This window comes from Danio aesculapii, chromosome 4, assembly GCF_903798145.1.
Source record: "Danio aesculapii chromosome 4, fDanAes4.1, whole genome shotgun sequence".
Taxonomy (NCBI): Eukaryota; Metazoa; Chordata; class Actinopteri; order Cypriniformes; family Danionidae; genus Danio; species Danio aesculapii.
This window is the reverse complement of record NC_079438.1, coordinates 29,448,443-29,466,287: the sequence shown is the minus strand read 5'-3', so window position 1 is coordinate 29,466,287 and position 17,845 is coordinate 29,448,443. Positions and strand designations below refer to the sequence as shown.

Below are 17,845 nucleotides of genomic sequence, written 5' to 3'. Positions count from 1 at the left end.
TCTTGAGGTTCCATAATGTAATGGATAGCACTCTGCATCCAGCGATCTAAATTCGAATCTAGATGGGACCTGTTTTTTTTTTGCCAGCACCGCACAAAAAAGCTAAAATAGCATTCTATTCCCTTGAAGGCCAGATAATAACAGTTACTATGGGTTTTCTAGGACCCTCAAGTCCAGCTGCTTCACCCTCAAGTCCACCTGCTTCCATTTGACCAAAACGCTATCTTTCTCCCAGGTGGTCACATTGCTTCTGGTGATGATTCCTATGGGCTAATCGACAGCACTCTGCTATATATTTAGTGCTTTGATTTCCCACTGCGGACGCGCCATTGAATAAAAGAAAACTGTGACTTGATAGGGCTTCTGAAGGATTGCAATGATTAGTACTGCACAGAACTGGCAAAGCTGACGTAAGGAAATTCGCTCTAAACCCTCCAGGTGCAACCAGCTTTGCAATAAAAGCCAGTGTGAAAGGCATGAAAACAGAAGTGGAGAATGCGGGCATCGATCCCACTACCTCTCGCTTGCGCCTGCAGCATCCGGTCTACAGAGCCAAAGTAAGCCCAAAGTAAGCCCACATAAGCCAATCACGTCTCACCTCGGTGGCTTACTTTTGACCAATCGCGTTTGTCTTTGTGCTGACGTCATTTCGACCAATCGCGTTTCACTTCAGTGGCTTACTTTTGACCAATCGCATTTCTTTTTGCTGTGACGTATTTTTGACCAATCGCGTTTTTCCTCGATGGCTTACTTTTGACCAATCACACGACACTTTTATTATAATCGTCATCTTTGAATCAGGTAAGCCAGATGTAACACTACTTTATTATTAGTTTATTATACTGTGTGTATTTCTGTTAAGTGATAAGTTACAATCGACAGCAAGGTAACGTTATAGCAGATGTTTTCTACATAACTTGTAAAACGGTAATGTTTCCCATGATAAATACAGAGCAAAATGTCGCTAGTGATCAGAAAAGGTGGAATCATCGCCATTTGGTCAAATGATTAAACAAAATGTTCTGATATTTGTTTAGAATCATAATGCCCCCATTCAACCTAGCAATATTGGGCCCTATTATCGCTTTTTATATACTCTAAAAAGTTAACGTTACTGTATTTAAATGTACAGTTACAGTTACTTATAATGTAATTGCATTAAATACAGAGTTAAAGTTTTTTCTTAAACATTTAATTTAGCAAATAATTCTATACTTTTAAAATAATTCTATTTTAAGTAAAACGACTGCACAAACTTTAAAAACATTTGAGTTTAACACTTGTTCATGACAATATATGATATATATTTAGTAATTAGATTGTATTGTATTTCATAAATCTATTGTAAAAATATTAAAAGCATATATTGTATTTTGTTTATTTTATTACTTGTGTTTTCAGATATATTACACAACAGAATAGTTATATTAAATAGCTGAAGTACAAACATTTTATTTATAAAATAGTCATAATGTAAAGACTTAGGAGTTTAATGTGTATTTTATAACTTAATGTTTTAATTTCTGTTGTTTCTCATTTATTTATATGAATTTTAAGTTGTACTACCATGCATATATTAGGCATATCTGTAGAAAATTCACCAGAAGTATATTTACTACTGCAATAATATGGATTATGTCTACATTGTTAAATTATTGTTTCACACTTAATGTAAATGTATCTTTCTAAATGCTCTAGGTAATGTTCTCTCTAATGTTTTTTTTTTTTTTCAGAAAAAATGTACGCATACTCGATTTTCCGCCGCCAATCAGCGACATCAAGCAGACTCCTCTTACGGCCATCTGCAGAGGCAGAGCGCCTTGTAAGCAGGGAGTCTGGAAGGGCCAAACCCAAGAAAGAGGTGCTGGCAGAGGCCACTGCTTTTGTCAGCAGCAATGGTGGAGACCCCAGTGACCAGTTTTTAGTTCTGGCTAACTGCAAGATTCAGTTTCGCAAGTACCAGGGCCAAAGATTTAGATGGCTCCTACCTGGTGCTTAGAATTTCTGATGAGAAGCTGCAGACAACACCCTTGTCAGAAAACATACACCTGTTTCTTCAGTACACTTCCTCCATCAGGGAGATTGCAGAAGAAGTAGAGAAGTACCAGAGGAAACAGGAAATGCAAGCAGAAGCCAGGGCAAAAGGAGATACAGGGTGCTTGATGGTGGAGTTTGGTGACTTTAAGGGCCGGTCCATGAAAGATGTGTTTGAGGACCAGAGCAAGGAGGCTCAAGCCCTCATGAGGTACCTGGTTAAGGCAGATGCCAGGCCAAAAACCAACATGGCACTTTTCAAGACGTATGTCCTGAAAAGACTGGCTTCTGCTGCTGCCTCTGCACCTCCACCTGCAGCATCCAGTGTCTCTGCACCTTCACCTGCAGCATCCAGTGTCCCTGCTCCTCCACCTGTAGCCATCCAAACAGGTGTACAGCAGACTGCCACTGTGAAATCGCTGTTGGCACAGGGCAAGCACTTGTCTCCTTCACAGCTGGCAAAAAAACTGATGTCACCTGTTAAACCCTGTAAGTAGGAGAGTGAATACTGAGCACGATACAGAATTATCTCAACATCAGTTATATATGTGTTTATTTATTGTTATGTCAAACTCTCTGTTTCCAGATCCAAAACTGCAGTCCACTGTACCTCCTCCTACAGCAGAACCCCCAGCCAAACGTATGGCCCAAAGGCAGCTTTTTACTACTGGTAAGTAAGCACCATCGTATTGTACATTTGGCTGTGTGTATTTTTCACAGTAATATTTTTAAGATTTATGCTCCAGGCATCTCCAGATCCACTGCTGAAGATGATGAAGAACTGGTGTTTGCTGCATCACAATGTGAAGCACAGCTCTTTGCAGGTGTGGCACACGACACAAATGAAAATGTTATAAGAATATTTTGTGAAAACACACTAAGTTTTTATTTTTTTACAAAAAATAATGAATCAAATTTTTATCTACAGTACAGAGTTGTCACATCATGCCTCAAGCGGGATGCATTCTTTGAGTGCACTTCTTCAAAACCTTAAGGATGTTCAAAGGTTTCAGTGTATTTATTTGCGTTTCCGAACTAATCATTATTGAACGTTAATCAGATAACTTTTCCACGTCGCTTGCTCTTCTCACTCACTCTCTTAGATGGTAGTGATTCATTGCTGTCATTATCAGCTGAGCAGTTTTTCCTTACTGTATCTGTGTGCATGCTTCATGTCTTTGTGCTTCAATAATTTATACTAATCATGCCTCATTTTACTTACTCCATTTCATATGATTCTCATTCGCAGAGAATTGTGTTAATTCCATATCCCTTTCATCAATAAAGTGCACACTAATTTCTTTGCTTCCTAACAGTACCATTCTCTTAACTTGTATTTCTAAGTATAGTCATATTAATAATAATACTTATCCAAAACTATTGCTTCACTGGCTGTTCATGGGCATAATTTGTGGCACCTTACTATCTAAAGCAACAGTCATCATAATATTGTTAACCATAAATTGTTTGTTACTATTCACTCAGAGGCCTGTGCCAATCCGTCTCCATCAGCGGAAACAGCAAAAACACCAAATCTTCAACATCATCTGCCACCAGTTGAGCTTCCAGTTCACTGGAAAGATCAGCTTCCCCCTTATCAGCATGAGTGGATCCGGAACACGGTATTTAAAACAAACTTAAAAACCGACAAGCCAGAGCTAGTGTCCCAGCTGAAGCTTTGGTGGTATCCTCCCCAGCCCCCTCTAATTAACACGCAGCCACCTGCCTCTCCTGACCTCTTCTTCTGCCGACCACTTTTTCTGTGGATGCCACTGAAGATGTGGTTGTTTCCACTTGTCTGTGTTCGCCTAAGCTGTGGTAAGCACAGACTAACAGCTGCAGGAATTTACCGCACGGTGCGCAAGGTCCTCGACATCGACGGCTGGTACGACCTTGCCACTGGGTATCTGGAGTGTAAGCGGTGCAAAAAGAAGTATCCTGCCTGGTCCGAGGACATCTTAGGACAGCTGGATATTGGCCACCGTAGTCAGTTTCCAGCTTTGCTGACATAGAGGTAATTCATAATGCCAATATTTTATTTGTGTTAATTTTTAGCAAACAAAGCATTTCCCTGATTATAATGTTGTTTCCTTAGATACTCATGTGACAACCGGGTAGTTGAGGGAGAGGACACTGGGCAACAGTGTGACTCAGCTTTTCAACACAGCGAGGCATGGACACAGCGAGTCTTGCAGTACCTGAATGCCTGTGAACTATTCACAAGGTCCTCCCTTGTGCAACCTCCTGTGTTTGCTGAGCCTCCCCTCTTACCTGCCATACCCAAACCTAAGTGGCTGTTAGCCGTCTATGCCAGGGATGTTCTGGGGCGACTGCACGAGGTCAAGGCCAAAATCACCTCCGTCTTTGGCTGTGTTCTAAAGATGGACTCCACAAAAAAGGTATGTTTATATCCAGACATTTGCCAGATATGGATATGTGTGTGTACATATTTAACACAGTTTTATTTTTCCTAATAGATCACAAAGAAACTTGCAGGTGCTGCTGCGGGAACAGCTGCCTGGTGCACTAATGTGGGGAACGAACACGGCCAAGTCCTTGTCTCTGTGCTGTCAGCTGCCGAGGGTCATGGACTGGACCCAATGGCGGCCGGGCTGATGAAGCGTTACCAGGAGGCAGGAGAGGCAGCCCCGAAAGTAATGTACGTGGACAGAGATTGCTGCAGTCAGCACGGCCAGTCTTCGGTGAAGATCATGTTTCGGGAGTGGGATGAGCTTGAAGTGCGCCTTGACATCTGGCATTTTATGCGCCGGTTTGCAGCAAGTGTCACGACAGAAGGTCATCCGCTCTGCGGGATCTTCATGGCACGTCTGTCCACGTGCATCTTTCAGTGGGATCCAGAAGATGTGGCCGCTCTTCGCCAGGCAAAGCAAGGTGAGCTGGCGGCAAAGAAGACTGACCACATTTCACAAACGGCTCTCAGTGCTCGCATAAACCGGAGGGAGCTAGCACTGCACTGCCGTAGGAGGACCAGAGGTGTGGAGGAGACCACCTGTCTGATTGGAAAGCTGTTGGACCATTTTGACAGCGAGCATGGGAAGGACACTCTGGGTGTTCCTCTGCTGGACCACGAACGGATCCAGCAGATATGGAAGGAACAGCAGAAGCATGTACAGTGCATTCAAGACCCAGAGAACTTTCCATTATACATGAAGACAGGGACACTGAAGAAAGGCGGTGTGGAGCTGTGTTGTTACAGGTGTGCCCGTGGCTCTACATCTTTGGAGTCCTTCCACCTCCACCTAAACCGTTTTATTCCAGGTATTACATACATTTGGATCGTTTTATTTTGTAAAACATATAAGCACTGTGATTACTTCCATTGCTTTAATGTCACATTATTAAATATTTAAATAACATTTGTGATGTTATCAGCATTGACAAAGCTGTCTTGCCTGACAAGTAACTCTGTTTATAATGACAATAATTTTAATGTTAGTACATAACCTAATAACATGTTACTTAATTCTTCATATATTTTTAACTATTTTAATTTCCAGGGACCAGTGCCAGTGATGCGCATTTTCAGGCCTATCTCCTTAAGGGCTTGATGTGCTGGAATGATGACCGGATGGAAAGCACCATACAAGGAGCATCCTCCATACAGTCATATGGCAGTGCCATGAGAGAGGCTGTGGACAGGCTTAGCCGAGCAGTCTTAGGGAAGCCCTGGGATAACCGTTATCACCCTCCTCGAGCATATACAGGCAAGAAATTCATTAACTAGTTGTTATATAAGTGATTTATTAAGCTTTAATGTACTACACAAAATGTTTATCTAAATATTTACTTTATTATTAGTTTTATTTAATATATGTTTTTTTAGTGTTTTATTCTTTAAGGTGATTTGCTGGGAAGGGAGTACCTTTACAGCCAGACCGGCAAAACCCTGACTCTGGTGCTCCAGAACCCAGAGGAGGAAGACAGGCTGGTGGAGGAAGTAGATGACGAGGATCTACAAGATGAGGGGTTTGAGGAGGAGATAATGGAGGACATCACATCACAGTTTCAGTGCTGTATGAGGATGACCCCTGCCGTGATCTCAGAAACAGCCCCTCATCTTCGCCTCTGCCTCAGTCCCCAGCATCACTGGCTGAGCCGTCCACATCAGCTGGTGCAGAAGGACAGCTTCCTAGCCCAGCCCCCTCAGTGCCGTCACAGCCATCTGACTCTGGAGACAGTCTCTCTGTTGAGGCTCAGGTAAGATACATTAAGAACTTAATTTGATTTAGTCTTTTTTTATTCCACATATACTGATTTTAATCTGTATTTACCAGGGTGTAGTCATTGGACCTGATAGCATTGCTGGGTGGGACAAGTTCCAGGATCTGGCTGCTTATTTGGTAGGTCTTCGTGAGGCTCCTTACCTCACTGACCTGCAGGTGACAGAGGCCATCCAGCTGTGGACAGCTCTCCTGGATGTTGATAAACAGCGCATCAACTACCAGCCTCGACATCAGCCTCAGCTGACACATGGGCGCTTTAAGGCATCCAGCTTTTTGAGCTAAACCAGAAGGCGCTCATTCAGTGGTAAGCAAAGCACATTATTTTCTTTAAAGTACCTGAATACTTCTAAATTAATATATATGTATAATACATATCATTTATTATCAGGTTTCAACGGAGGCAAAAGGATCAGGAAATGAGTGTACTCACTCAGGGACTGACTCCACTTGATCCAATTGCTTTGGCAGATACGCAGCTTCCTTTGCCGAGGGAAAAATTGGACGAGGCACCATCAACATCAGGCCCCAAACACCAGTTTGTCTTTCCTCCAAATAAAGAAGGACAGGCACCTCTTCTTTGACCTGGTCGAAAGTCTGCTTCTGCAACCACCACAGTTTGCTCCTTCCTGCCAGATGCCACCACGGTGTGCTCCTTCCCACTGGGCCCCACGACGGTATGCCCTATCGCGCCAACCCCCACCACAGTCTGCCACATTGCACCGGCCCCTACCATGGTGTGCCCCGTCACACCGACCTTCACCACAGTGCGCCCCATCTCGCCAGCCTCCACCACAGTGTGCCCCATCATACCAGCCTCCACCACAGTGCGCCCTATTGCGCCGGCCCCCACCACAGTGTGCCCCATTGTGTCTGCCCCCACCACGGTGTGCTCCTTTCCACCGGCCCCCAGCACGATGTGCCCCATTGCACCACCCCCCACAGCACCAGGTGTTGTGCAGCCCATTTCAGGACCTGGATCATTGTTTGGCACACTTGTTTTTAACCCAGACATGAGTGTGTCAATGGTGATTCCATCATTTGCTGCACCAACATCCAGTGCAGTCCCAGCTTCACCTGCACCTGCTGTTCCTCCACCTGCACCTGCTCCACCTGCACCTGCTGTTCCTCCACCTGCACCTGCTCCACCTGCGCCTGCTGTTCCTGTGTCCCGTTACACCCAGAGGAACAGGCGCAGACGGGAACTGGAGAAGGAAAGTGGAGTCCACAAAAGGAAGTATGTGCGTGCGGTTACTTTTAATGTTTGCAGCAAATGTGGGCAACCCAAGACTAAGGAGTTTGGCCATAGCCGATTTGGTAATGCCACATTTTGCCTGCAAACTTCAAATGGCAAATCCTTAGAGGACTGGTTGGCAGAAAAGCGCCAGCAAAATAAAGGACAAACTCCAGCTCCAGAATAAAGTACAAATTGCTGTATATATTTTTGTAAATGTTACATGGGTACTCTCTCTCTCATTTTATTTAATTTTTGTGTGTTAATATGTAGCGTTTTAAAGTAGCACTTATATATTACATAGGCCCACTCTTATTTTGTCTTGTGTGTACTTATTTAATATTTGTGTGCATTTTATGTAAAAACATATTTATATTTCTTAAACAATTAACATTTTATACGTTGCTTAAATACTATATTTTATATATTACGTGCCCCCACTCTTGCATTTTATTATTTATATTATTGTTTAATATATTGTGTGCATAAAATAAATATATATATATAGAGTATTGTTTTTATATAATGTGTATAATAAATAAATATATTTATATATAGTATTGTTTTAATAAATTATATGTGCAAAATAAATAAATATATTTTGTATTGTTTTTATTTATTGTATATTATATAGTTTATATATTAAGATATGTTTTTATTTTGTTTTTTTACATTGTTTTGCGATTTTAATATTTGTATTAATTTTAATAAACCATTTTGCATATTACTTGTTTTTGTGTGCATTCATTTAAAGTTATTATTACATAAAGAAATATAACATATATTAATATATATATAGTATAGTATATATTTATATATTAATACATAAATATATATATAATATACTTATATATACATAAGCATGCATACATATGTTTAATTGAAACATTTTCATTAATTTTTAATTAACGTAATATGCTTTTTAAGAACAATATCCACATAATAATAGTAATATCAATATAATTGCCTGTGTTACGTCAGTAAAATTTCAATAAGAGCGCAGCTGATTGGCTCCGCTGAAACCGACACTGATTGGATATTGTGTTACACAGATCGTGTGTTCGAATCCAGCACGCAAAAAATGACATTTAGAATGACATGCAATATGCAACCAAAATACCACATTATGCACAAAGCCGCGAACACTACTGAAAGCGAAATTTGTCGCATTTTTTCCATTTTTTGCGACTTGTTCGCTTGCGAGTGAGCGAGAAGATTGGGCCCCTTCCTATGCTAAGCGACCGTTCTACCATTTGAGCTAATTCCCCTTTTCACAAGCCAAATTGAACATTTTAGACGTGGTCAAAAAAGAAAAAATAAGATCACATCTGTTCTGTGGTGGCTTCTTTGCCCTGCCTGCCATTTAGTCGTCAAATTGCCTAGAATAGCGTGCTTTTCTTTTGAAAGCCCTACCTAGTAATGCTCCAGTAAATGTGTGAGGAGCCCTGCATGCCGAATGACGAGTTACTCAGAAATCAATGAACATTGGCTCCGCCTTGGATGGACCTTCTGCTACTTTCCTGCAAGGCAAGTTTTTTATTTCATCATCTTCATGTCGGGCAGCAGCTCTACATCATCTTGAGGTTCCATGGTGTAATGGATAGCATTTTGCATCCAGCGATCTAAGTTCAAATCTAGGTGGGACCTGTTTTTTTTTTTGCCAGCACCGCACAAAAAAGCTAAAATAGCATTCTATTCCCTTGAAGGCCAGAGAATAACAGTTACTATGGGTTTTCTAGGACCCTCAAGTCCACCTGCTTCCATTTGACCAAAACGCTATCTTTCTCCCAGGTGGTCACATTTTTTTTTCTTTTATTACACTGTTCAAAATTCATACAATTCACTTATTTATACAGATTACACTTAAGACAAAACATTAAAAAGGTCCATTTTACATCATTGCTTCACAACAATGTGTTTTTTTTTTTGTTTGTTTTTTTACATAAAATGTTGTAAGTAGTATTCCTTAAAAGGTAAAATCACATTTTTAAAAAGACATTTTTATTCCTGTGTCATTTAAAATCTTTGTGACTTCTTGAGTAAAAACATCATAAAAAGCCTCCTGCATTTCCTCTAACTTAAAATAATAAAATAGACATTCAAAATATTTCTCCACCTTCCTCTTAAACACATTCCACACACTTAATAAAACTTTTTCCTTTTTTGCTACAACTCTTCTCTCCCATATTGCACTTTTCATTAAAATCACAAGTAAATTTATAAGCTTTTTATTATTACACTCTTTGTTCAGCCCCAACAGTAACACCTTTTCCCACTCTAGATTGTCGTCTCTTTCTCCTTTTAAAGTTAAAATCATGGTTTTGCATTTCTCATTAAAATCTTTCAACTCATTACAATATAAAAACAAGTGTAAAAATCCTTCATCTGCTTCTTGACACACTTTACATGTGACACTTTCCTCCATCCCTATTTTGTTTAAAATGACATCTGTAAACACTGCTTTACTCCTGATAAAATATTCTAAATTCTCCAGTTTTGACTGTACAAATTTGCCATTTATATTAGACCATAAGTTGTCTTCATTTACATCTTTAAACATCAGTATCCAGTACTGATTTGCACCAGGTTTCTTAAAAACCCCATCTCTAAAAAACCCATAAATCATTTTCACTGTACAATCTTTCAAATCCCACCATTTCTCTCCAAATCTTACACTCATATCTTTACTTGGTTTATTTTCTTCCATATTTTCTATTCTTGTTAACCTCTGTTGTTTGTCCCATATCCACTGTTACAGTTGCTTCTTTTACATAAATCCTTTTCCTTGCTTCCTTTTCCGATCGGTTTGTTTCTTGTTGTCGTCTGTCCAGTTCATTGTCATTTGCCTTCTCAAATCCGTCCGCCATTGCCAGGTCTGTCACCGTAGATCCGTCCATTGCAAAAAAAATAGGGATAAAAAACACTCCTCCCGAACAGCTCACGCTGCTGGGAGGATAAACTAAACAAACACAAAAAAAGTTTAACAAAAATGTATTTTAGTCAAAAATAAAACTAAACAGAAGAAAATGTGGTGAGCCTCTCTCACCAACTGCTGCCAAACACTTCCTGGAATGTACCACTATCACACATGCACAGGGGGGTATGGCCGTAAGCGAGAGCAGCCGTCAAGAGTTGGCTATTTAAAAATAGGCGCAGCACCAGGAGCCGAGTGCCGCTCAGCTTGCCTTGACACAGCAACCACAGAAACAATGTCCTTGGCCCCTCAATAGTTTACCTCTTTTTTAAATTTTTTATTTAGTTACACAGTGGCTTGCTGTTCTAGGAGAATGATTCTCACTCATGCCACGAGAGCTCCCAGGTTCTAATTCCGGGTGAGCCCGTACAGTTGTCTCATGTTTTATGATGGCGTTGAGGTTTTAGACAGAGGCCGTTTTCAGAGAATGCTGGTTTGACAGCAGATAGTGTTGCCATGTAAACTTGTTGCTTTTTATTGGCTCGTTGGTCTAGGGGTATGATTCTTGCTTTGGGTGTGACAGGTCCCGGGTTCATTTACTGGACGAGTCCTTGCAGTTGTTTTTTGCTTTGAGGGACAGCTTGGCTTTCACAGGGGCCTGTTTCAACACAAGTTTATGAGCATTAGAGAGCCTATAAGAAGGGTTTTGTTTCCATGGTGTAATGGTTAGCACTCTGGACTTTGAATCCAGTGATCCAAGTCCAAATATAGGTAGAACCTCTTCCTTCTCTCCTTGCTTCAACTCAGTGAACTTAATGAGACCATTTTCAATCACACCAATCAGTGAGTAGTTCTGATACTATACACTGAGATAGCTGTTTGATGCTATCACGATCCTCCTTCAGCAATCACTTATGTAACGTTATGTGTGGTTTTGCCATGCAGCATAAATCTGTGAAACTGATGAGATCAATTTACTCACTGAAACAGCTGGACAACAAAAATTTATAAGTAAACGAGTGACTCAACTTGTCGGTCTGGGGCTGCGAGTCTAGTTTTGGGTGGGAGAATTCACGCACAAGCCCTGCTTCAACGCATGAATTTTGAAGGTATGTACTGACTCAATTGTTACATAAAGATTTCCAACCATGCACTGCTTCTGATGCCATGTGAAAACTTCATGTTTTAGTGGCTAGTTGGTCTAGGTGTATGATTCTCGCTTAGGGTGTGAGAGGTCCCGGGTTACAATCCTGGACGAGCCCTTGCGGTTGATTTTTGTTTTGAGGGACAGCTTGGATTTCACAGAGGCCTGTTTCATAACCAGTTTCTGAGCATTAGATAGCCTGTAAGAAGTGTCTTGGTTCCATGGTGTAATGGTTAGCACTCTGGACTTTGAATCCAATGATCCGAGCTCAAATCTCGGTGGAACCTCTGCCTTTGCTTCTTGCTTTAAATCAGTGAAATGAATGAGACCATTTTCAATCACACCAATCAGTGAGTAGTTCCGATACTATACGCTGAGATAGCTATTTGATGCTCCCACGGTCCTCCTTCAGCAATCACTTATGTAACAATGTGTGGTTTTGCCATGCAGCATAAATCTGTGAAACTGGTGAGATCAATTTACTCACTGAAACAGCTGGACAACAAAAATTTATAAGTAAACGAGTGACTCAACTTGTCGGTCTGGGGCTGCGAGTCTGGTTTTGGGTGGGAGAATTCACGCACAAGCCCTGCTTCAACGCATGAGATTTTGAAGGTATGTTGTGACTCAATTGTTACATAAAGATTTCCAACTATGCACTGCTTCTGATGCCATGTGAAAGCTTCGCGTGTTAGTGGCTCGTTGGTCTAGGGGTATGATTCTCGCTTTGGGTGCGAGAGGTCCCGGGTTCAAATCCCGGACGAGCCCTTGCAGCTGTCTTGTGTTTTACAGGGGGGCATTATGGCTTTCATAAAATCTTCTTTCGAAGAATTCCAGTTTGTCAGCAGATAGTATCAGCACATAAAACCTTCCCTGCACAGTGGCTTGCTGTTCTAGGAGAATGATTCTCGCTCGTGCTACGAGAGCTCCCAGGTATAAATTCCGGGTGAGCCCGTACAGTTGTCTCATGTTTTATGAGGGCGTTGAGGTTTTAGACAGAGGCCGTTTTCAGAGAATGCCGGTTAGTCAGCAGATAGTGTTGCCATGTAAACTTGCTGCTTTTTATTGGCTCGTTGGTCTAGGTGTATGATTCTTGCTTCGGGAGTGAGAGGTCCCAGTTTCATTTACTGGACGAGCCCTTGCAGTTGTTTTTTGCTTTGAGGGACAGCTTGGCTTTTACAGAGGCCTGTTTCAACGCCAGTTTCCGAGCATTAGATAGCCTATAAGAAGGGTCTTGTTTCCATGGTGTAATGGTTAGCACTCTGGACTTTGAATCCAGTGATCTGAGTCCAAATATCGGTGGAACCTCTTCCTTCTCTCCTTGCTTCAAATCAGTGAACTGAATGAGACCGTTTTCAATCACACCAATCAGTGAGTAGTTCTGATACTATACACTGAGATAGCTGTTTGATGCTATCACGATCCTCCTTCAGCAATCACTTATGTAACGTTATGTGTGGTTTTGCCATGCAGCATAAATCTGTGAAACTGATGAGATCAATTTACTCACTGAAACAGCTGGACAACAAAAATTTATAAGTAAACGAGTGACTCAACTTGTCGGTCTGGGGCTGCGAGTCTAGTTTTGGGTGGGAGAATTCACGCACAAGCCCTGCTTCAACGCATGAGATTTTGAAGGTATGTACTGACTCAATTGTTACATAAAGATTTCCAACCATGCACTGCTTCTGATGCCATGTGAAAACTTCATGTTTTAGTGGCTAGTTGGTCTAGGTGTATGATTCTCGCTTAGGGTGTGAGAGGTCCCGGGTTACAATCCTGGACGAGCCCTTGCGGTTGATTTTTGTTTTGAGGGACAGCTTGGATTTCACAGAGGCCTGTTTCATAACCAGTTTCTGAGCATTAGATAGCCTGTAAGAAGTGTCTTGGTTCCATGGTGTAATGGTTAGCACTCTGGACTTTGAATCCAATGATCCGAGCTCAAATCTCGGTGGAACCTCTGCCTTTGCTTCTTGCTTTAAATCAGTGAAATGAATGAGACCATTTTCAATCACACCAATCAGTGAGTAGTTCCGATACTATACACTGAGATAGCTGTTTGATGCTCTCACGATCCTTCTTCAGCAATCACTTATGTAACGTTATGTGTGATTTTGCCATGCAGCATAAATCTGTGAAACTGATGAGATCAATTTACTCACTGAAACAGCTGGACAACAAAAATTTATATGTAAACGAGTGACTCAACTTGTCGGTCTGGGGCTGCGAGTCTAGTTTTGGGTGGGAGAATTCACGCACAAGCCCTGCTTCAACGCATGAGATTTTGAAGGTATGTACTGACTCAATTGTTACATAAAGATTTCCAACCATGCACTGCTTCTGATGCCATGTGAAAACTTCATGTTTTAGTGGCTAGTTGGTCTAGGTGTATGATTCTCGCTTAGGGTGTGAGAGGTCCCGGGTTACAATCCTGGACGAGCCCTTGCGGTTGATTTTTGTTTTGAGGGACAGCTTGGATTTCACAGAGGCCTGTTTCATAACCAGTTTCTGAGCATTAGATAGCCTGTAAGAAGTGTCTTGGTTCCATGGTGTAATGGTTAGCACTCTGGACTTTGAATCCAATGATCCGAGCTCAAATCTCGGTGGAACCTCTGCCTTTGCTTCTTGCTTTAAATCAGTGAAATGAATGAGACCATTTTCAATCACACCAATCAGTGAGTAGTTCCGATACTATACGCTGAGATAGCTATTTGATGCTCCCACGGTCCTCCTTCAGCAATCACTTATGTAACGTTATGTGTGGTTTTGCCATGCAGCATAAATCTGTGAAACTGGTGAGATCAATTTACTCACTGAAACAACTGGAGAACAAAAATTTATAAGTAAACGAGTGACTCAACTTGTCGGTCTGGGGTTGCGAGTCTGGTTTTGGGTGGGAGAATTCACGCACAAGCCCTGCTTCAACCCATGAGATTTTGAAGGTATGTTGTGACTCAATTGTTACATAAAATTTTCCAACCATGCACTGCTTCTGATGCCATGTGAAAGCTTTGCGTGTTAGTGGCTCGTTGGTCTAGGGGTATGATTCTCGCTTTGGGTGCGAGAGGTCCTGGGTTCAAATCCCGGGCGAGCCCTTGCAGCTGTCTTGTGTTTTACAGGGGGGCATTATGGCTTTCATAAAATCTTCTTTCGAAGAATTCCAGTTTGTCAGCAGATAGTATCACCACATAAAACCTTCCCTGCACAGTGGCTTGCTGTTCTAGGAGAATGATTCTCGCTCATGCCACGAGAGCTCCCAGGTTCAAATTCCAGGTGAGCCCGTACAGTTGTCACATGTTTTATGAGGGCGTTGAGGTTTTAGACAGAGGCCGTTTTCAGAGAATGCCGGTTTGTCAGCAGATAGTGTGGCCATGTAAACTTGCTGCTTTTTATTGGCTCGTTGGTCTAGGTGTATGATTCTTGCTTCGGGAGTGAGAGGTCCCAGTTTCATTTACTGGACGAGCCCTTGCAGTTGTTTTTTGCTTTGAGGGACAGCTTGGCTTTTACAGAGGCCTGTTTCAACGCCAGTTTCCGAGCATTAGATAGCCTATAAGAAGGGTCTTGTTTCCATGGTGTAATGGTTAGCACTCTGGACTTTGAATCCAGTGATCCGAGTCCAAATATCGGTGGAACCTCTTCCTTCTCTCCTTGCTTCAAATCAGTGAACTGAATGAGACCGTTTTCAATCACACCAATCAGTGAGTAGTTCTGATACTATACACTGAGATAGCTGTTTGATGCTCTCACGATCCTTCTTCAGCAATCACTTATGTAACGTTATGTGTGATTTTGCCATGCAGCATAAATCTGTGAAACTGATGAGATCAATTTACTCACTGAAACAGCTGGACAACAAAAATTTATATGTAAACGAGTGACTCAACTTGTCGGTCTGGGGCTGCGAGTCTAGTTTTGGGTGGGAGAATTCACGCACAAGCCCTGCTTCAACGCATGAGATTTTGAAGGTATGTACTGACTCAATTGTTACATAAAGATTTCCAACCATGCACTGCTTCTGATGCCATGTGAAAACTTCATGTTTTAGTGGCTAGTTGGTCTAGGTGTATGATTCTCGCTTAGGGTGTGAGAGGTCCCGGGTTACAATCCTGGACGAGCCCTTGCGGTTGATTTTTGTTTTGAGGGACAGCTTGGATTTCACAGAGGCCTGTTTCATAACCAGTTTCTGAGCATTAGATAGCCTGTAAGAAGTGTCTTGGTTCCATGGTGTAATGGTTAGCACTCTGGACTTTGAATCCAATGATCCGAGCTCAAATCTCGGTGGAACCTCTGCCTTTGCTTCTTGCTTTAAATCAGTGAAATGAATGAGACCATTTTCAATCACACCAATCAGTGAGTAGTTCCGATACTATACGCTGAGATAGCTATTTGATGCTCCCACGGTCCTCCTTCAGCAATCACTTATGTAACGTTATGTGTGGTTTTGCCATGCAGCATAAATCTGTGAAACTGGTGAGATCAATTTACTCACTGAAACAACTGGAGAACAAAAATTTATAAGTAAACGAGTGACTCAACTTGTCGGTCTGGGGTTGCGAGTCTGGTTTTGGGTGGGAGAATTCACGCACAAGCCCTGCTTCAACCCATGAGATTTTGAAGGTATGTTGTGACTCAATTGTTACATAAAGTTTTCCAACCATGCACTGCTTCTGATGCCATGTGAAAGCTTTGCGTGTTAGTGGCTCGTTGGTCTAGGGGTATGATTCTCGCTTTGGGTGCGAGAGGTCCTGGGTTCAAATCCCGGGCGAGCCCTTGCAGCTGTCTTGTGTTTTACAGGGGGGCATTATGGCTTTCATAAAATCTTCTTTCGAAGAATTCCAGTTTGTCAGCAGATAGTATCACCACATAAAACCTTCCCTGCACAGTGGCTTGCTGTTCTAGGAGAATGATTCTCGCTCATGCCACGAGAGCTCCCAGGTTCAAATTCCAGGTGAGCCCGTACAGTTGTCACATGTTTTATGAGGGCGTTGAGGTTTTAGACAGAGGCCGTTTTCAGAGAATGCCGGTTTGTCAGCAGATAGTGTGGCCATGTAAACTTGCTGCTTTTTATTGGCTCGTTGGTCTAGGTGTATGATTCTTGCTTCGGGAGTGAGAGGTCCCAGTTTCATTTACTGGACGAGCCCTTGCAGTTGTTTTTTGCTTTGAGGGACAGCTTGGCTTTTACAGAGGCCTGTTTCAACGCCAGTTTCCGAGCATTAGATAGCCTATAAGAAGGGTCTTGTTTCCATGGTGTAATGGTTAGCACTCTGGACTTTGAATCCAGTGATCCGAGTCCAAATATCGGTGGAACCTCTTCCTTCTCTCCTTGCTTCAAATCAGTGAACTGAATGAGACCGTTTTCAATCACACCAATCAGTGAGTAGTTCTGATACTATACACTGAGATAGCTGTTTGATGCTATCACGATCCTCCTTCAGCAATCACTTATGTAACGTTATGTGTGGTTTTGCCATGCAGCATAAATCTGTGAAACTGATGAGATCAATTTACTCACTGAAACAGCTGGACAACAAAAATTTATAAGTAAACGAGTGACTCAACTTGTCGGTCTGGGGCTGCGAGTCTAGTTTTGGGTGGGAGAATTCACGCACAAGCCCTGCTTCAACGCATGAGATTTTGAAGGTATGTACTGACTCAATTGTTACATAAAGATTTCCAACCATGCACTGCTTCTGATGCCATGTGAAAACTTCATGTTTTAGTGGCTAGTTGGTCTAGGTGTATGATTCTCGCTTAGGGTGTGAGAGGTCCCGGGTTACAATCCTGGACGAGCCCTTGCGGTTGATTTTTGTTTTGAGGGACAGCTTGGATTTCACAGAGGCCTGTTTCATAACCAGTTTCTGAGCATTAGATAGCCTGTAAGAAGTGTCTTGGTTCCATGGTGTAATGGTTAGCACTCTGGACTTTGAATCCAATGATCCGAGCTCAAATCTCGGTGGAACCTCTGCCTTTGCTTCTTGCTTTAAATCAGTGAAATGAATGAGACCATTTTCAATCACACCAATCAGTGAGTAGTTCCGATACTATACACTGAGATAGCTGTTTGATGCTCTCACGATCCTTCTTCAGCAATCACTTATGTAACGTTATGTGTGATTTTGCCATGCAGCATAAATCTGTGAAACTGATGAGATCAATTTACTCACTGAAACAGCTGGACAACAAAAATTTATATGTAAACGAGTGACTCAACTTGTCGGTCTGGGGCTGCGAGTCTAGTTTTGGGTGGGAGAATTCACGCACAAGCCCTGCTTCAACGC

General features: G+C 42.0%; 1 protein-coding gene and 8 non-coding genes across 9 annotated transcripts in view; all 9 read left to right on the top strand.

The window, feature by feature from the left end:
• Nucleotides 1–17,845, top strand: part of LOC130222842 (gastrula zinc finger protein XlCGF57.1-like) — a 217,597-nt gene that overhangs the window by 82,631 nt on the left and 117,121 nt on the right. The window lies entirely within an intron of this gene.
• On the top strand, nt 11,783–11,854 carry trnaq-uug (transfer RNA glutamine (anticodon UUG)). Its single transcript has one exon. It is a non-coding gene; the product is annotated as a tRNA-Gln (tRNA).
• On the top strand, nt 12,264–12,335 carry trnap-ugg (transfer RNA proline (anticodon UGG)). Its single transcript has one exon. It is a non-coding gene; the product is annotated as a tRNA-Pro (tRNA).
• On the top strand, nt 13,456–13,527 carry trnaq-uug (transfer RNA glutamine (anticodon UUG)). Its single transcript has one exon. It is a non-coding gene; the product is annotated as a tRNA-Gln (tRNA).
• trnaq-uug (transfer RNA glutamine (anticodon UUG)) lies at nt 14,108–14,179 on the top strand. The gene has a single exon. It is a non-coding gene; the product is annotated as a tRNA-Gln (tRNA).
• On the top strand, nt 14,591–14,662 carry trnap-ugg (transfer RNA proline (anticodon UGG)). Its single transcript has one exon. It is a non-coding gene; the product is annotated as a tRNA-Pro (tRNA).
• trnaq-uug (transfer RNA glutamine (anticodon UUG)) lies at nt 15,783–15,854 on the top strand. The gene has a single exon. It is a non-coding gene; the product is annotated as a tRNA-Gln (tRNA).
• Nucleotides 16,266–16,337, top strand: trnap-ugg (transfer RNA proline (anticodon UGG)). The gene has a single exon. It is a non-coding gene; the product is annotated as a tRNA-Pro (tRNA).
• Nucleotides 17,458–17,529, top strand: trnaq-uug (transfer RNA glutamine (anticodon UUG)). Its single transcript has one exon. It is a non-coding gene; the product is annotated as a tRNA-Gln (tRNA).